The 15,947-nt window shown below is 36.6% G+C and overlaps 1 long non-coding RNA gene across 1 annotated transcript in view; it reads right to left on the reverse strand.

Moving 5' to 3' along the window:
• The window catches only part of LOC110405247, a 1,207,595-nt gene that overhangs the window by 25,311 nt on the left and 1,166,337 nt on the right, over nt 1-15,947 (reverse strand). The window contains exon 14 of the long non-coding RNA XR_002442765.1: nt 6,518-6,568. This is a non-coding gene — a long non-coding RNA (uncharacterized LOC110405247). The remainder of the gene's footprint in view (nt 1-6,517; nt 6,569-15,947) is intronic.

Below are 15,947 nucleotides of genomic sequence, written 5' to 3' on the forward strand. Positions count from 1 at the left end.
CAGTCTGTGTAGTACAGAATCCTTAAAAAGGCCGATAAGAATAAAACTAATATACTGCTCTGCCATTTGAGCCTTTGTGCAACAATGTTAGCTTACCGAGTCTCTTTTCCATCAGATTTGGAGCACAGTGGCCCTGTCTCATGTTCACCAGCAAGCTTTCCATCAGCTCAGAAATCTCTGCCCTGCACGCCTTTGACTGACATCTGCAGTTTGGTTTAGCAGCCAGGGAACTGTTCGGACTGAATCTGAGCCTTCAAACCATGCCAATGCTTGCTCTTTCAAGATCTTAAACAAAGCGATCAGTGACCTTGGAAATAGTTTTAAGCAACTACAACTTTTTAATTAGTCTTAAATCTCCTCTGTTATCTGCAGTTTCTTTGTTTCCTTATGCTAATGTTTAAGCTACAAAGTAATTTCATAAAATGAACACTTAAGGGAAAAACCAAAATTCTTCCTGGATATAGACTGCGGGCTAGGGGCAATGACTGTCACTTTTGAAATCTCCTTTACATAACATTAAAATAGAATGTGAATAAAGAGTAAAGCATAACATTTTGTTGTTGAATGGAAAATGCTAAAACATATTCTCTTGTGGCTTGTAAAATATTCATTTCCGTTGTTTAGCAATAACACCTTTTGATTCGTAAAGCTTCTGTGATATCTGAAAATAACCTAAAAAAATAAAGTTTTAAGAAGTTTTTTTAAGTTTTCTTTAACTAGTTAAAACCACCAGCTGAAACTTGAATAGAGTAGAAGTTCATACGTAAAACCTTATTTTGAGATAACACATTTTTGAATTACTATACTGTAATTTTTGTACACTCTATCAGGCAATGGCTAGAGCAACTTCTTACAACATTACTAGCTTACTAATAAACATGTGCATGAAGCGGAACAGCACGCACAAGTTATAATTCTTTGGCTGTTCCTAGTAACACAAACAGGTCTGATATCATCAGTTGAAGAATTGAGGAATTAAACCATCCAAAAGACTGATGTAAAGGATTGGACATGCTAAAAGAGATGGTGAAAAGAGGCTGCTAAGAAATGGAACAACATTCAGAAGTGAAGCAATAGACCCACAATGGTTTGTGAATGGAAATAAAAATAACCATGAGAAAATGCTTCATCAACATAAGAGCCACAACAAAGCTGTGAATCTCAAGATAAGCAAAAATTGCTTCTGAAGAGAAAACAACACACTAGGTAGGACTTCAAAGAAAAGATCTAATCGGCATAAACGAATAATATAAAAAATACCAAAAAAAAGAGACCAAAAAATAATACTAAGCACAAGTACAACTTACTCTATGTCCCCTGTGCTACCACATTAACTCTTTGGTGCCATGACGGTGGAGACAGCTTAGTAATTAAGGAGAATGAATACTACAGCGCCGCAGTAGCCAGACATCTTCAGTCAGCTCTGCAGTTCTTCTCCTAAGCCTGCCTCTTCAACCCTCCATCCTTCGCCCCACTGTATATCTCTAACACCACCTGTGGTTTACTTCTTGGCTGGAAGGCACAACAGCTACCTTGCCCAGCTCTTTATCATGCTGCTCACATGCCTACCCACTGAATGCACAACTGCTTTTCCAGAAAGAAATCGCACAAATGCCTGCGCTCTGGGTGGGAAGTCCACTTGATATTGTGTTTCCAATCACAGAGAATAGGAGAGAATTGCATTCAAAAAAGGGGCACAGAATAGGAAATTAAATGTCATACCCGTGTGAGGGTAAGAAATGCTGATGTTACAAGAAATACAGGTTTGCTAGCTTCAGAAACATCCATAAGAAATAATTTTTAACTGGATAAATGGAAAACAGGCAGGTAACATGAAGGCTTTATGCAAAACACACTGCAGCATTCTTTAGCGCTGGTTCTGAATCATGGACTCAAACAGGAATTTTGCCACTGGGTTTAGAAGAACAGAACTAGCTATTAATGGACTAAAAATTTAACTATTTTCTTCCTACAAATTTTTAAAATAATTTGAACTCAGATAAGACATGTAACACTAATCTACAGTAAGACAGGATGGTAGGCTGAAAAGGAGTCTAACATGCCGGGAAGGTTGAAAAAACTAAGTGACTGACAAACAGAGCACAGAAAAAGAGATTTAAGCAAAATATCAAAGTCTAACTCATGTTCAATGATAAATGAAAACAGATAAGAAATTTCAAGGAATTCACTTTCTGTTATCTTTGCATCTGGACTTGGTTAGTTTTCCAAAATTTCCTCCTCACAGTTTACTCCGTATGTAAGAACCCTTAGGTACCCATTTAAGAAAAGCAGACTCCAGAAACTTTGAAGTAAATCCCAGTCATGATTCATACACTTCTAAGCACCTACTTCAGTCTCCTTTTCAAGTGATTTCGGTAGACTTTGAAAAAGTGTGTTGTACTTTTGTTCAGTATATGGTATGCTATGAAAAATAACTATGTTTATATCAGGACGAGACTTTCTAAGATTTGATTTGAGATAGTCATTTCCATGGGAAAAAATCCCTTATATGCAAATACTTATGACATCACAATTGTTTTTAGTTGAATTCAAGAGCTAGTTGTATTATAGCAGACAATACTTGATATAACATTGCTTGTAATCTCAAAAAAGCCAAGAGAACATAATTTGTCCTTTAAGAAAAAATCACCTAAGAAATTAGTAAATGAATCACACTTTTAGGTTGACATAATAAAAATGGGTATGTTTGAATCAAGAGTGTACAAGCTTTGTGGTTAATTGCAGATTTCAATACGTAGAGGTACCTGCAAGGTACTTAGCGCTGAATGCGTCCAAATGTCATCTTAGACAACGTAGATGTAGATACAGAATGGAAATAGACAGATTTTCCTAGAGTGTGGTGTTTGGATTTGGAACAAGAATCTCAAAAATGTGAATCCTAACTGAGCCAATTCTTTATTATGTGCTGATGATGAGCTACAAAAGACTCCTGGTTTTGTTGTTTCCTGGTACACTTCGAGGCTACTACCATCATCTCCCAAAAATGACTCTTACTAATCAAAGCCATCATATTGATGAATTTTAATAAAAACAAAACTATACAAAAATCTTTACTTGTGGCTATAAATGCTGAGACTGATTCAGGTAAAAATTTCTTCTTCACTGTAGTCCAAATTGCAACATTTTATGGTATGTTTTACAGCAGCCATTTAACCTGATAATCCTTTTCTGTCCTGTTTTCTCAAATGTTAGTCATGTGAGCAATGACTGCAAACAGAAACACAATGACATGCTGAGGAAAGGTGCACAAGATTTAATATACGTTTCCGTAATTTCTACCAAAACTGACATTTAAAGCTTAACTTCTACAGAAAGAAAACAATAAAGTCGATCCCCTACATCTCACCCTTTGGGCATTCAATCTTGTTTTCATAGTGGATTAAAATCTGGTAAGTTACTGAGCCTAATGATGGCTGGGGCAACACACTTTTCTTTCAGCACATTGCCAAGATTTTATTTTTTCAAGTGTTTTTCTCCTTTTTAACTGTAACATATTAGTTGCTGGTGTCCCTTGGAAAGCTAGCAGATCATATGATGCTGGCTCTCCTTCTTTCCATCTGCTAGGCTGCATAACAAGAAAAATAGAATATATATTAAATATTACTTTTTTTTTTTTAACGAATTGCTACAAATGCTGCAAGGATCTCACATGATCATAAAAGGCTACATTACAACTTCTCCGTTAAAGTAAAGCTCTTCTAGAAAGTTGGAAATCCCTGTTTCTCAGGGTTTTTCATTAGCTGTACATGCTAAACAATGATCACTGCTGTACGATGAGAGACAAATTAATGAATCAAACATTACAGATTTCATCACATCGGCTCATTTGCATTTAAGCTGGTTTCCAGCTCTGTCATGCATTTGCTTTTAAACGAGCCCCTGTGGATAGTACTGCAATGTTTGATTCATTAATTTGTTTCTCAGCGTACAGCAGTGCTCATTGTTCAGTATTTGGTGAAATACTTTGAAAATATTTGTTTTTAACAGCCTATCTTTTATTTTAACAATGAAGTAACAACTCTGAAGGAGGAAATGCTGGCCATTTTGCAGACATATCCACTGCCAAATCTCCCAGTTGCTGCCCCAGTCCATCGTTATACCACTGTGATATTATCTGGATTAAGTCTTCACAGCTTGCTTTCCCATATTCTACAATTTCATAAAGCTTTGAGCCAGCTCTTTGGGTTAGTATTATGATGCCCAATTCAGCTCCTGGGAAGTTAAAGGTGGCTTTAAGCCTTTACTCTCTGATCCTTGGATCAGTCCCAAAGAGAGACTTAGATCAGCCTCCCGGATGCTTGGTGACATTCTGCCACCGGTGTGCCTAGCACACCGTTTTCCTCCGAATTAGAACAGAGTGAGTTGCTTGGCATGTAATAAATACATGTAGCAAATAAAAAAGATGAGAGTTGCTTTAGCCACTAGGAATTGGATAACTTCTATAGCCAGATCTTTCCCTTTTATAATACTGTCATGACAGATTGTAAGGTTATAAAGTCAAGACCACCAGGCAAGACAATATATTTGGACTACTGATATCACTCTTGTCCTTGCCTAGTACAAGTAATCAACGGATACAAATGTACATTCAGAAAACAACAACCAACCAACCAAGAAAAAACACAAAAAATAAACAAACCCCCCACCTCACTGTCAAACATAAACAGGGAAGCTATGGTACACAAAAACTACCACACAATTAGAGTAACGTGATATAGGAGAGCTTAAGTGTACTGTGCATGAGATGCTGCTCTCGACTGATTAACACACAAAGAGAAAAACATTCTTCTGTTTCTGTCACGGAAGAAAGCCCAGGGGAAAGACTATTAATTTCCGGTTCCGTTGTAGAAAGTGGGGATGAATTTTGTACTGGACACCCATGTCCTTGGAAAGATAGCTTGGCATTCTTTCTAAAACGTGTATCTGGTATTATCTGCAGGAGAAAACTGCTTGATTTTTCTTTACACATGCATAGTTGTTACAATTTACCACACCCTTATTACTACTTACAAGGAATTATGCAGTGCTCATAGGGCGGGAAATTCAAAAAATGCTCTAAGAGACTGAAATTATTTTAATGTTTATTATGAAAAATGTGCCTTATTGAAATGCAAAACAGTTTTTTTTTAAATAATAATCTCCACACTTTTCTTCCTTGAAAGATCATACTTCACAAGGACAGATGAAATAATATCAGAGAATAGCTAGACTGTCTTCATATGAATGAATCATATAAATACTCTTGTAGGATATTGCACAATTCAGCTATAAGTCAATTTTGTATGAAATGCCCATACAAAAGGGCAAAAGGTTGCTTAAGGTAGAGATCACTTGCTTACACACTGCTATCCATGCTGAGTGAAATAAATACGGCAACAAATACTGAAAAAGAGGAGCAACAAGATGAAGATACGGAGCTCAGTCAAGAGTTATTGTATAAAGAACACATTAACTACCCTGTACTAATATTTTCTCACCAACCCTCCCACCAGACTCACATGCTCGAGCAGTGATGATGGTAAAGAAAAGGAATCTTTCCACGATCAAATGTGGGTGCTGTCCTACTACTGCCTACACACGAAACAATCTGGCTGGCTGCTTCTTTAACTCACAGAACACCTTCAGTGCACAGCATGGCTTAGGATTTTAAAATGCTTAGCGTGAAAACAAACAGCACATTATCTGATTTCACAGTATGTTGGTCTCCTTCAAAAATCCACCATTTAAAAAGCCCCCCAGAATTTCAGCCACCCATGCAATTCCAAACCCTTGGTAGGCAAAATGACAACCAAACTAACAAAGCAACAGTCCTAAACTGCAGAGCAGAAGGTTCATGTTAAACATTAGGGAATTCATGTTGTCTAAAGGCACTTGGAAGGCAGGCATTTCTCCATCTGCAGAAGGTGACTCTTTTCAACATTAAGGTGGGCTTGACAACTCTTGTGACTCCACGTTCACTGAAATATGAACCCACAAGGCTAGTGCTGACCTGACATTTGTATGTTAGATGGCAAAGTTAGGTTAAATTAGTTTCAACCTAATAAAATCATATATAGCTTAGCTAAACACAACAACAGATTGCTTACAGAGTTATGAATTTCCATCACTCTTACTTTTTAATAAACACAGCAGGCTAACCTGTCAGGCATATTCAACGTGGAGTTTCACATTAGGAGATGCTGTGAAAGTTAGTCATCATTCTAGTAAACTCTTTCTCTGCTCTATTCAACATTTAGAAATTCCACTTTATTTTTTCATTAAAGAAAATGCATTCAACAGAAACTTCGATGTGCAAATAAGCTAATGGTCTTAAAACATGAGTAGGAAAAATTCCTCCCTTACTTCTCACTGATATCCTTTCCACTTACAAAAAAACTCACATATCAATTAACTCACCTGTTAATTAAAAGCCTGTCTGGAAAATTTCTTGCTAGTTGGAAGCAAAAGAAAGTGTAAAAGTATCTGAATGTTGAAGCTTTGAATTTTAATTACTTACTCCCAGGTTCGTTTGTGATCCCTCAGGTGTTGGCTGGGCAACAGCAAAGAACTGGAAAAAATAAACAAAATTATTTTGTAATTCCTGCTGTGGGGAACAAAACATATTGAGAAGGCTTCCAATTTTCTTTTCTTATCTTGTTTAGATTTATTCTTCATTAATGTACTTATAAGAAAGTATCCACACACAAAGAAAAAAAGATTCTGGAAGATTACAGGCAACTGCAGTGAATAATTGTTCTGTGAATTTGACTTTTTTTTTTTAATAATAGTATGAAAGTTCCTATTGTGTTTCTCTCACAGTGAAGAATATCACTGTAATTACAAAAGGGAGGATAAAGTTTTAAAAAAAAGGCATAAGGTCTAACATTTTTATCAGATAACCAATTACATGTATATATTAAATTTGATGTTTTGTTTATTTTATATGCACTTAAATAGAGAAGACATTAGTAGATCTAATAAAAATTCTGGAACTCAGTAATTTGATCCTTTCTCACTACCTACCCATATAATAATAGCTGTATACCTGACTGATTTCCTTCTTTCCTGTTTTTTTTTTTTTTTTATTAGATGAATGATCTTAACAGAGGAACTTCATCTTAAGAAAGTGAGCCTGGAAGCTAAGCATGGAGGCAGTGAACAGCTTTGCTTGCTCGTGTAAAGACAACCAACCTCACACCCCCAAGCCCTACAGTACTTTAATAACCTTAATTTTTATAAGTGTCCTTTTATTAAAGATAAAAATCTGGAATTCTGATTTGGATCAGTAATCTTTACAATACGAAAACTCATTTGTGACGTTTCACAGATGAACTAAACGGTTTCATAAGGTTTCTGATGAATCTTTGTACGTGAAAGATTGGGCCATCCAAATCAGAAGAATTACATATTCAGTGCTCTAAGAACTAGAATTAATATTTTCATTTTTTTCATGACATATACACAGCATATGAACATCTGTTTTAAACAGCTCAGTTATCAGTTACTTCCAAATTAACTTACATGCAAGGAGATGACAATATGCAATGTAAGTAATTGTGATCATATAACGTTCCTCAACATACTTTAGAATGAGTCTCAAATTGCACTAAACTCTTTAAAGAAAATGTAAACGACAGTTTATATACTATGGATAAAAACCACATTCAAATACATTGAGTGAAATACTAAGCAGAAAATGAATGTATTTAAGTGGGGCTATTCAATTTTGGTACAGGTTATAAAACAGTTAAAGATACTATAAAGAGCATTTAAGGGATTGGTAATGTTAAATACTTTAGATCCCAGTTCTATTAAGCTCATGGTTAAGGTTTCCTCATTAGAAGATCAAGGCTTGATGAACTGTAACAGCACAAGTCATTTTTTGCTATTACACTCATTGAGGGTTACTGTTCAAGCAATATATATTCAGTTACGCATTCAGGTATAGACTTCTGCTCACTGCTTCCACCAATACATAGGAATTTTGTGCAATACAATATTTTTAGGAAATTAAAATATTAAAGTACATTAAGAATGGATGAAGAATAAGCCAGGCTTGCACCATCTATTTTGTTTCCAAACCAAATGTCTTTTAAATGGAGACAATATGTTGTTTACTGCAGTCATTGATGTTGGAACTCAGTGACCTGGGAGACAGGCCTTATAAGCAGTATCTTATTTATAATGGAAAATGCATTGCACCAAGAGTAGCCATGATGCATTCAAATACCCAAGCTACAATTACTGAGACATCTTATGAATCTGTAATTCATAAGAGGATGCTTTATGAAAATTCAAGACATCAGCAGGTCTTATGTAGGTTACTTGTAAATATGACTTTAAAAATTAATACATATTCTTTTTAGAAGAATGAGAATCTTCTCTGGAAAAAGGATGACGACATATACAATTTAACTTTAGCACCAATTGCTGAGGAACTATTTGGAGGTAACAAAACATAATTTCAAATATTTTTGAGAGTTTATTCAAATGACAATTACTTCTACAGCTGCTTATAAAATGCCTTCCTCATCCGGCATGGGATAGGCCCACCACACTCATTCCAAAATCACAAAAATAACTTCTAGAATATTTTGCATTCAAGCAGAGCATCTATTCCAACAACAACAGAATGAGCTGCAGACATAACAGTATTACCCCGAATTTGAAAGTATCTAAGACAACAAAGGTAGCAGTTTAAAATGAATTATCCTAACATCCTATAACAATTATCCTATAACATCCATCACACGTGTGATATCCATCTATCTCATTCATGAGAAATTACGTACAAAAGCATGACATGACAACTCTACAAAGTAAAGGTTTGTGATATTATAGAATACAGACAGCTGGGGTCCCCGAGCATGCCCCACACTAAGGTGCACCATGTCAAGCTCCTCCTGAACTTGACTTATGAAGCTACAATGGCATCTGTTGAGGCCACATCTTCAATGCCTACATTCGTGTTTTGTCTAATCTTCCAACTGCATAATCCTTACTTCTACATTAACTTCTGATTGTGGATATTTTGGTTTGAGAAAAATAAAAATGTTCCTGACGCTGACAGTTACTGAAGAAGTCACAGAGAATAGCAAAAATCTTTTTATTACCAATTTTAATAGCCACTGAATTCTTTTATTTCCTTAGTTTTATTGATCCTCCGGAAATGTGAGCAGAGGATAGAAATTCTATTAAAATTCTTCCAATCACCAATTTTTGCCTATATCGAGAGCATGAGGAAATTTTATGCATCTTTTTATGTTTATGACTGAACAACTAAATTAGGAGGAATAAACAGTGGGAAAACACATTACAAGTTTTTGAAATGTTTTGCATTCTGTAGAGCCTTTAATAAAAACACCAGCTGGAAATAATGTAAGTTCCTAGGAGAAATGGTAAATGCTAAAGACAAGATCATTTCCAATCTAATACTCATGAATTTTTCTCTCTTTAGCACGTTTCCTATTTTCTTTTTCCTTTTTCTGTATATAAATTCTTGAATTATTCTTCTCTTTTTATATACATTCTCTCCTTAAAATTCAGATGTGTTTAAAAAACAAAACAAAACCTTAACAATTCTATTTCCAGCAAGCATTTGTCAGCACACTAGCTCAGTTCCAAATTGCTCTAAAAGTGTTATTTAAAGAGCAATAAGAAGTTCTTATTCATGCAGTAATGCTTTTTTCTTATTCTTACTAGTCGGCTTCCAACATGAATTCCAGTATTTTCTGCGTACTACTGTTAATTTGTGCTTCATGGGGAGTGGCTGTTCCCTTCCTTTATGGCAGCAATCAATGAGCACTTCTCAATAGTTATAAGAAAGAATCCCATTTAAAAATGGCAAATCATATTAAGTTTCTATACAATCCTTGATCTTTTGCCAGCATGTCTGATCCATTTCCAGAGTACACGAGTCAGGCTATGTGCCTTGGTTAATAAGTAAACAGTTCCTGTAAAACTTCTTTCTTCTCCTACTGTTTTTTATGCTTCCACGTTGTCTGAAGAAATCCAAGTAAAATTTCCAACAGGATCTCCTCTCTTCTTGTTCCCTTTCTTTCCTTTCTCTAAGTGACTATTGGTGTCTCAGGTCTGAAACTTTGTAAATGAAGCAAATCCCCCTTTGCCAGTGAAGCTTTTGGCAAGGTATTTTTCTGTTTTGCACACTATGTGAATATTGTGATCAGCACATAAGTCCCATCAGCATTGTCTGAGAAATCTCACTTTCCCTATTTTCTTAAAATGAGAATAAGATAATATGTGTGAGTTAGAATAGAAATCATTCTCTCATTGTTGAGTGTGGTTCTAGCCTTGGTAAACATGAAGAAACAAAACTCCAATTATGACTAGTAATAGACATACACCAACTGAGACACAGACTACAGCTCCTACACTTATTTAAAATTGCCGCTAACCTTTCCAAGTGCTTAAATTAGCAAATTTAAGTCACTGTCAATTTAGTCTGCATTTGACATGATTAAGGCAAGCAAATATTGATCAGTTCTCTGATCAATTAGAACCTGGTCTGCGATTTACTGCTGTATTTAACAGCACAACTATTTTATACATACAAGCTTCTACTTTGATTTCTACATGATCTGCTTTTCTGAATTTCTATCCGGTGCTGAAGATGGGAGTACAGAGACAGATCTACCCGTTCTGAGCTCAGCGGTGATACAGCACCAGAGACTCCTATCAGCTCAACACAGCTAATATGCAATAGTTTCATACCCAGAAGACTGTGAGATAAGATCAAAGAACTGCATTCTCCAGCTCTGCACAAGACACCTCTCAGCCAAATCTGGCTACTTGTCCAGCCCTGCTGATGAAATGAAAAAAACAGAATCAGACTGTGAGCTCACGTTGTAAGGTTGTTTGCAAGGTATTTCTTTCAGACGAATGCTTCTAAGATTAGAGTTGGGTCATTATTTTCCCTATTGGTATCACGGCATTTCAGCAATTTGTAAATGTACAATTTATATCAAAATCTTCCGGTGATGACTTTTGCTAATTTAAAAGGGTTTATAAATGAACGTGGAACACTTTGTTGATATAAAATAAAGCACAGATCAATAGATCAGAGAAGGATCTGAGCAGAGAGAGCAACAATCAGGCTATAAATGTCAGAGCTGAGCAATTTCCACACAAATAAAGTAAAGCTGCCATGGGCAAAAGTTCCAGATTTGAAGCTTCAGACCACTGCTGCGTGACTGTGCTCCAGTCCCAAGGCCACTCAGCAGAGAGCAGCTGGCACTGCACTTGGCAAGCCACCGTTGCAGCTACGTCTTTACAGACAGTGCTCCGCCGGAATGGAGAGCTAGGCTCCTCAGAGGGACTTCCCCACCTCACAACCCTTCCCAGGCTGAAGAGTTCAAATAGGAACTTAACAAGAAAATGCAAGAGATTCTATTTTTTTGTGTGTCCTGGCTTTTTCTTTTCCATTTGGTTTCTAACTTCATCTATCAAGTATGGAAGGAGGAAATACTGAAGATGCAACATTTACATCTTGTAATTTGTTACAGCATAAGGTTTTATATCCTCTCCCTTGGAACACCACAGAGGTCTCAGAACTGACCTCTGCCTGACACCTGATGCTGAAACAGCTGGGTCTTGCATCAAAATCTGCCAGCAAACGTTTCAATTTGAAGGCTGTGCAACAGGGTGAAAGTCACCTTTTTAAAGGCAGGAAAGCCAGCTATTACAGCTATACTGGTTCGCTAATTTCAATCCACATCTGCTTTCCTTTCATGGAAACAAGTGTAGTAATCTGAAATATTCAGCATTTTAAAAATAGTATAAAATATATTCATTCAAAGATCTCTGAACCAACTAAATAATGAGTAACAAGAATGTATATTCTGTGAATTTTTGTTTTTTTTAACATTTTAGAAGAGAGTTAAAGGGAAGTTCCCTTCCTGACATTTCTATCCAGACGTTTGAAGGCAGTCAATATCGCACTTGATGAGAGTATTTGAAAGTCTGTCCATTTCTTTAAGTATGTAAATGGGAACAAACTTTTTGGAAAACTTGTCTTGCCATCTCTGGCCACAATGCTCTGCTGCCTCTGGATAACAATAATTAAGTACAAAACTTCAGATTTGATAAATGAACACCTTTCATGAGCCTTAAATTCATAAACAGAGTAACAGCTCCTCCTCAATGTATTTAGTATTTTGTGTGAAATATTACTACAATTTTGGCTGATCTGTAATCTCTTTCTGAACCACGATGTGCATGGAAGTGTTACACGCTTCTTCTCTTGTACAGGGTATCAAGAGTTTTTTGACATTTAAAATATCTAGTGACATAACAATTTGTATATGCATACACATAATTCATGCCTGGGAAACTAGAAGAGGGACAAACCATCAGCGACAAGCTGCAGCATTGCCCGTGGCTTTCACATCACACGCAACTTCATATAAAAAATGTTACACGATAGAGAAAAAGTAGCTTGACCCACAAAGCCCCTAGCCGTACATATTTCTCTTCTGAAACAGGAAATATATTGTTTAAAAATTACTGCAGACAGGAAAATTGCTTTACACATTTATCTTGAACTTCTCGTATTGGTAATCCATTCAGCGAAAGAAGTTTCCTTTTTGGTACAACACTTGATATAAACTTCTATGTGAGGATTTTCTTTCCCATCCATCCCTGACTATGAGCAACGGTATCTCCTGAGGTTAAACCGGGCTGTATGATGCCTGTGAAAGGTTCGTTACAGCTTACTATTGCATCCCACCGGTACATCTTCCCTCCCTCACCCGAAGCAGCAGCTGTACCATCAGACTAAACCTATAGCTAGCAAGGATTAATGTCACAGACAAGTAAAACATGATTTTGTTTTCATGTGACCAATAGTGCATATATTCCTTAGAATCACAGCAGAGTCCAAAGGGATATTTCATGCAGCTGAAACAAGCAACTCATGCAAACCATCTGCAGCGTAACCACATGACAGACCCAGAGGTGATTTCATAGTTGCCAGTAAAACAAACTCAGATTCTTCCCAGAGAGACAAATGCTACTGTAAAAACAGAGCAGAACGTTTCACGGCTTAGCATGTGAGTCTTACAATAGCTGACCAAGAGACAAGGAGAATAAAGTAAAAAGAAACTAAAGCTAAATAGGAAACTAAAGAGACAAAACAACTGAAACTAGAAACTGATGCACAAAACAAAACCTGCAGCTGCATAATGTCCTGCTTTGTCTCCAGCTAGTACGGTTACGTGCTGTAGGAGACAATGCAGTAACGCACAAAAAAAGAAAAAAATCTCCCCAGAAATCTAAAACAAAACTTAAAACCAAAATCAGCTACAAAATCAGACAAAAGTCTGGCGCTGGGATGCTTTGTACTTCCAGCTAAGAAATTCGTACAAAGCAAGATAATGGAATGCAGAAATAACTACAAAATTCCTTTGCTGAAGATTTTTTTTTTTAATGGTATCAAAATATTTTTTAAAATTCCCTTTCGGCCAATACTGGTATTACAGGGAATAATGAGCAGGTAAGAATCAGAACAGTGAAGCACACCAGAGTTTCCCTGTTTTTGGTAAGGAGGAAGTCCAGAAAGCACTGCACCGGAGCTGCTCTGAAACAGGACAGGCTTATCCCTCACCATGCACAGCATTTCTGACTCCCTAGACTGCATCTGCTTTGGAGACTGAAGATCCATCATAATCAGCTCTTCATAAAAGTTAAGTAACTTGGGCAAATTCTCACATCAGTCAATCGAGTAACAAATGTTATCCAGGAGGTCCCAGTAGCACCCAAACTTGACATTTGGAAATGAAGAGTAGGAATGTATTTAGCAGACAAAAGAGTTGAACTCCCTATCTCCTCCTGCAGTTTGAAGGGCTGGATGTTACCTAGTGAGAAAGAAAAGCTATATTGATGCATGCGTGGAAGGTCATAGAACTTCTCCTCAGCTTTTCAACAAATGTCTGTTACACAGCTACTAATCAATCATCTCTAAGTTGAAAGAACACAATGTTATGGTTGCAAGTAGCACAGTCACATTACAAGTGATTTCTGAAATTATGTGAGCATCTAATAGCTCCACAATGAATTTCATTACACAAAAAATTAGCCCAACTATATGAAAGATTGAGTAATTTAGGCTCTTCTTCCCTACATCACTATTTTTAACAAGGATTAAAAAAATGCAGTTTCAGAAATCTACTTCGATTGCAGTGCTGAACTGGCCATTCTGTCACATCACCTGCGTGTTTGACATGTCCTGAAACCAGACATCACACGCTGACTTGGTGGTCTTGAGAAGGAAAAAGTACCCAAAAAACTTCATCACATCAGAGCCTCATATGTTACACAAACTTGTTTCTAAACCCTCCACTAGAAATTATTACCTGGGAGATGTTCTAGGCTGTTATCTGTCTGCATCTTCTTCTCAGATACCAAATATACTTCTTCCTTCCTGCCATGACACACTGATGTCCAAACTACACATGAAGCTACAGATCTCCAGAAAATGAAAAGCATGATCACGTCAAATGGTGAACTACTGAAACATGATTAATTGCCATGCTCCATCAAATCTTTTAAAATTGTCCATACTTTGCTTACCTTAGATCTTCAAAAATGAAATCAGATAAGAACTTGTAATCATATTTATCTAGAATACAATACATTTGTTTGTTTGCTAGGATGACTATGAAGACTTGTATGTTCTGCAGTTTGGACTACATAATCCAAAACCATCTATGAAGCATGCAACTGACTGTTCCTTACCTGGATGCCTACATAATAAGAAAAGTTCCCTTATTAGGGTTTCTGTATTTACAAATAGGGGAAAATCTTTTTATGCAGAACCACGCAGTTCCAGATGAAGCTATGCTGTAGCAGCTTACACCTTTGAGGCATGGGCGGTCAACAAAGCCAGCAGCCATTTAACAAATTAAACTAAATATAAACAATTACATGATTACACATAAAATACAAAGGATAATCTGAAATGCTGAATGTCTTTGTTCTGGACTCTGCAAGCTCCTGAAGGTAACAACAACTTTAACAACATGGATTACTACATTATAGCATCTGCGTTCATGAAATCTTTGGGTTTTACATATTTTCACATAATGAATTTTCAATCTAACAAAGGAAGTTGTCTTTCACTAACAAAACTCTTAAAGACATCAGTCAAAAGATTCAAAACACTTTTTTACTGTGCTTCACGGGTACAATGCAAAAAGAGGAGGGGGGATCATTTACACTACCTAGTCTTATATGCAATAGAAAAATCTACATTACACATTTTGTCCTCTGTACAGTAATAAAAAGGATGAAAGAGCCTTAACTTAGAAACTACTTGACTTAGACATCTCTGAGTTGCTGCCTCAGTAATTTCCTTCCTCTCTTGTCCCTGAGCATACATATAGCCAAAGACATAAGTTGCCTATCTTTGGAACATCAGCTGAATTCCTAAATTTAGACTCTGACCACCTACACTGCTCCTATCATATTCCTTTTCCTCAGTTTTCACAGTAAGTCCAGAAAGACAGGTTAAGACAGTATGGCACTTGGGCACAAACAAGTATCGACCAGGGAAAGTCCCACATTCAAATGTCTTCGTTAGGCTCATTTTTCAGCAAAGCAGTAAAATGCACTCTTTCATTCTTGGAAATCTGTGTGTTCTCAGTTGCTATTTCAAATTAACCTAGATATGGAGATTAAACAACCATTTGGGGGAAAAGTGATAATCAGAGGGAAATAACACTGTCTAGTGTTTTGCAGCCAGAGTGGCTTTGCTGTGGATTAAGTCTACGGCACAGAAAATGGAGATGACTCTCAGAAATAAGAAATGAAACCATCTATTTTCTGTGACCTCCTACAATAAACAAGGCTTGAGCACAGCAGCTGTGAGAATCCCCTGCATATGTTAGCTGATGGCGATCCAGGGCTGACTTGATTTCAGGCTGCATCCCTAG

The sequence above is a fragment of the Numida meleagris genome, chromosome 12 (genome assembly GCF_002078875.1).
Source record: "Numida meleagris isolate 19003 breed g44 Domestic line chromosome 12, NumMel1.0, whole genome shotgun sequence".
In the NCBI taxonomy this organism is placed as follows: Eukaryota; Metazoa; Chordata; class Aves; order Galliformes; family Numididae; genus Numida; species Numida meleagris.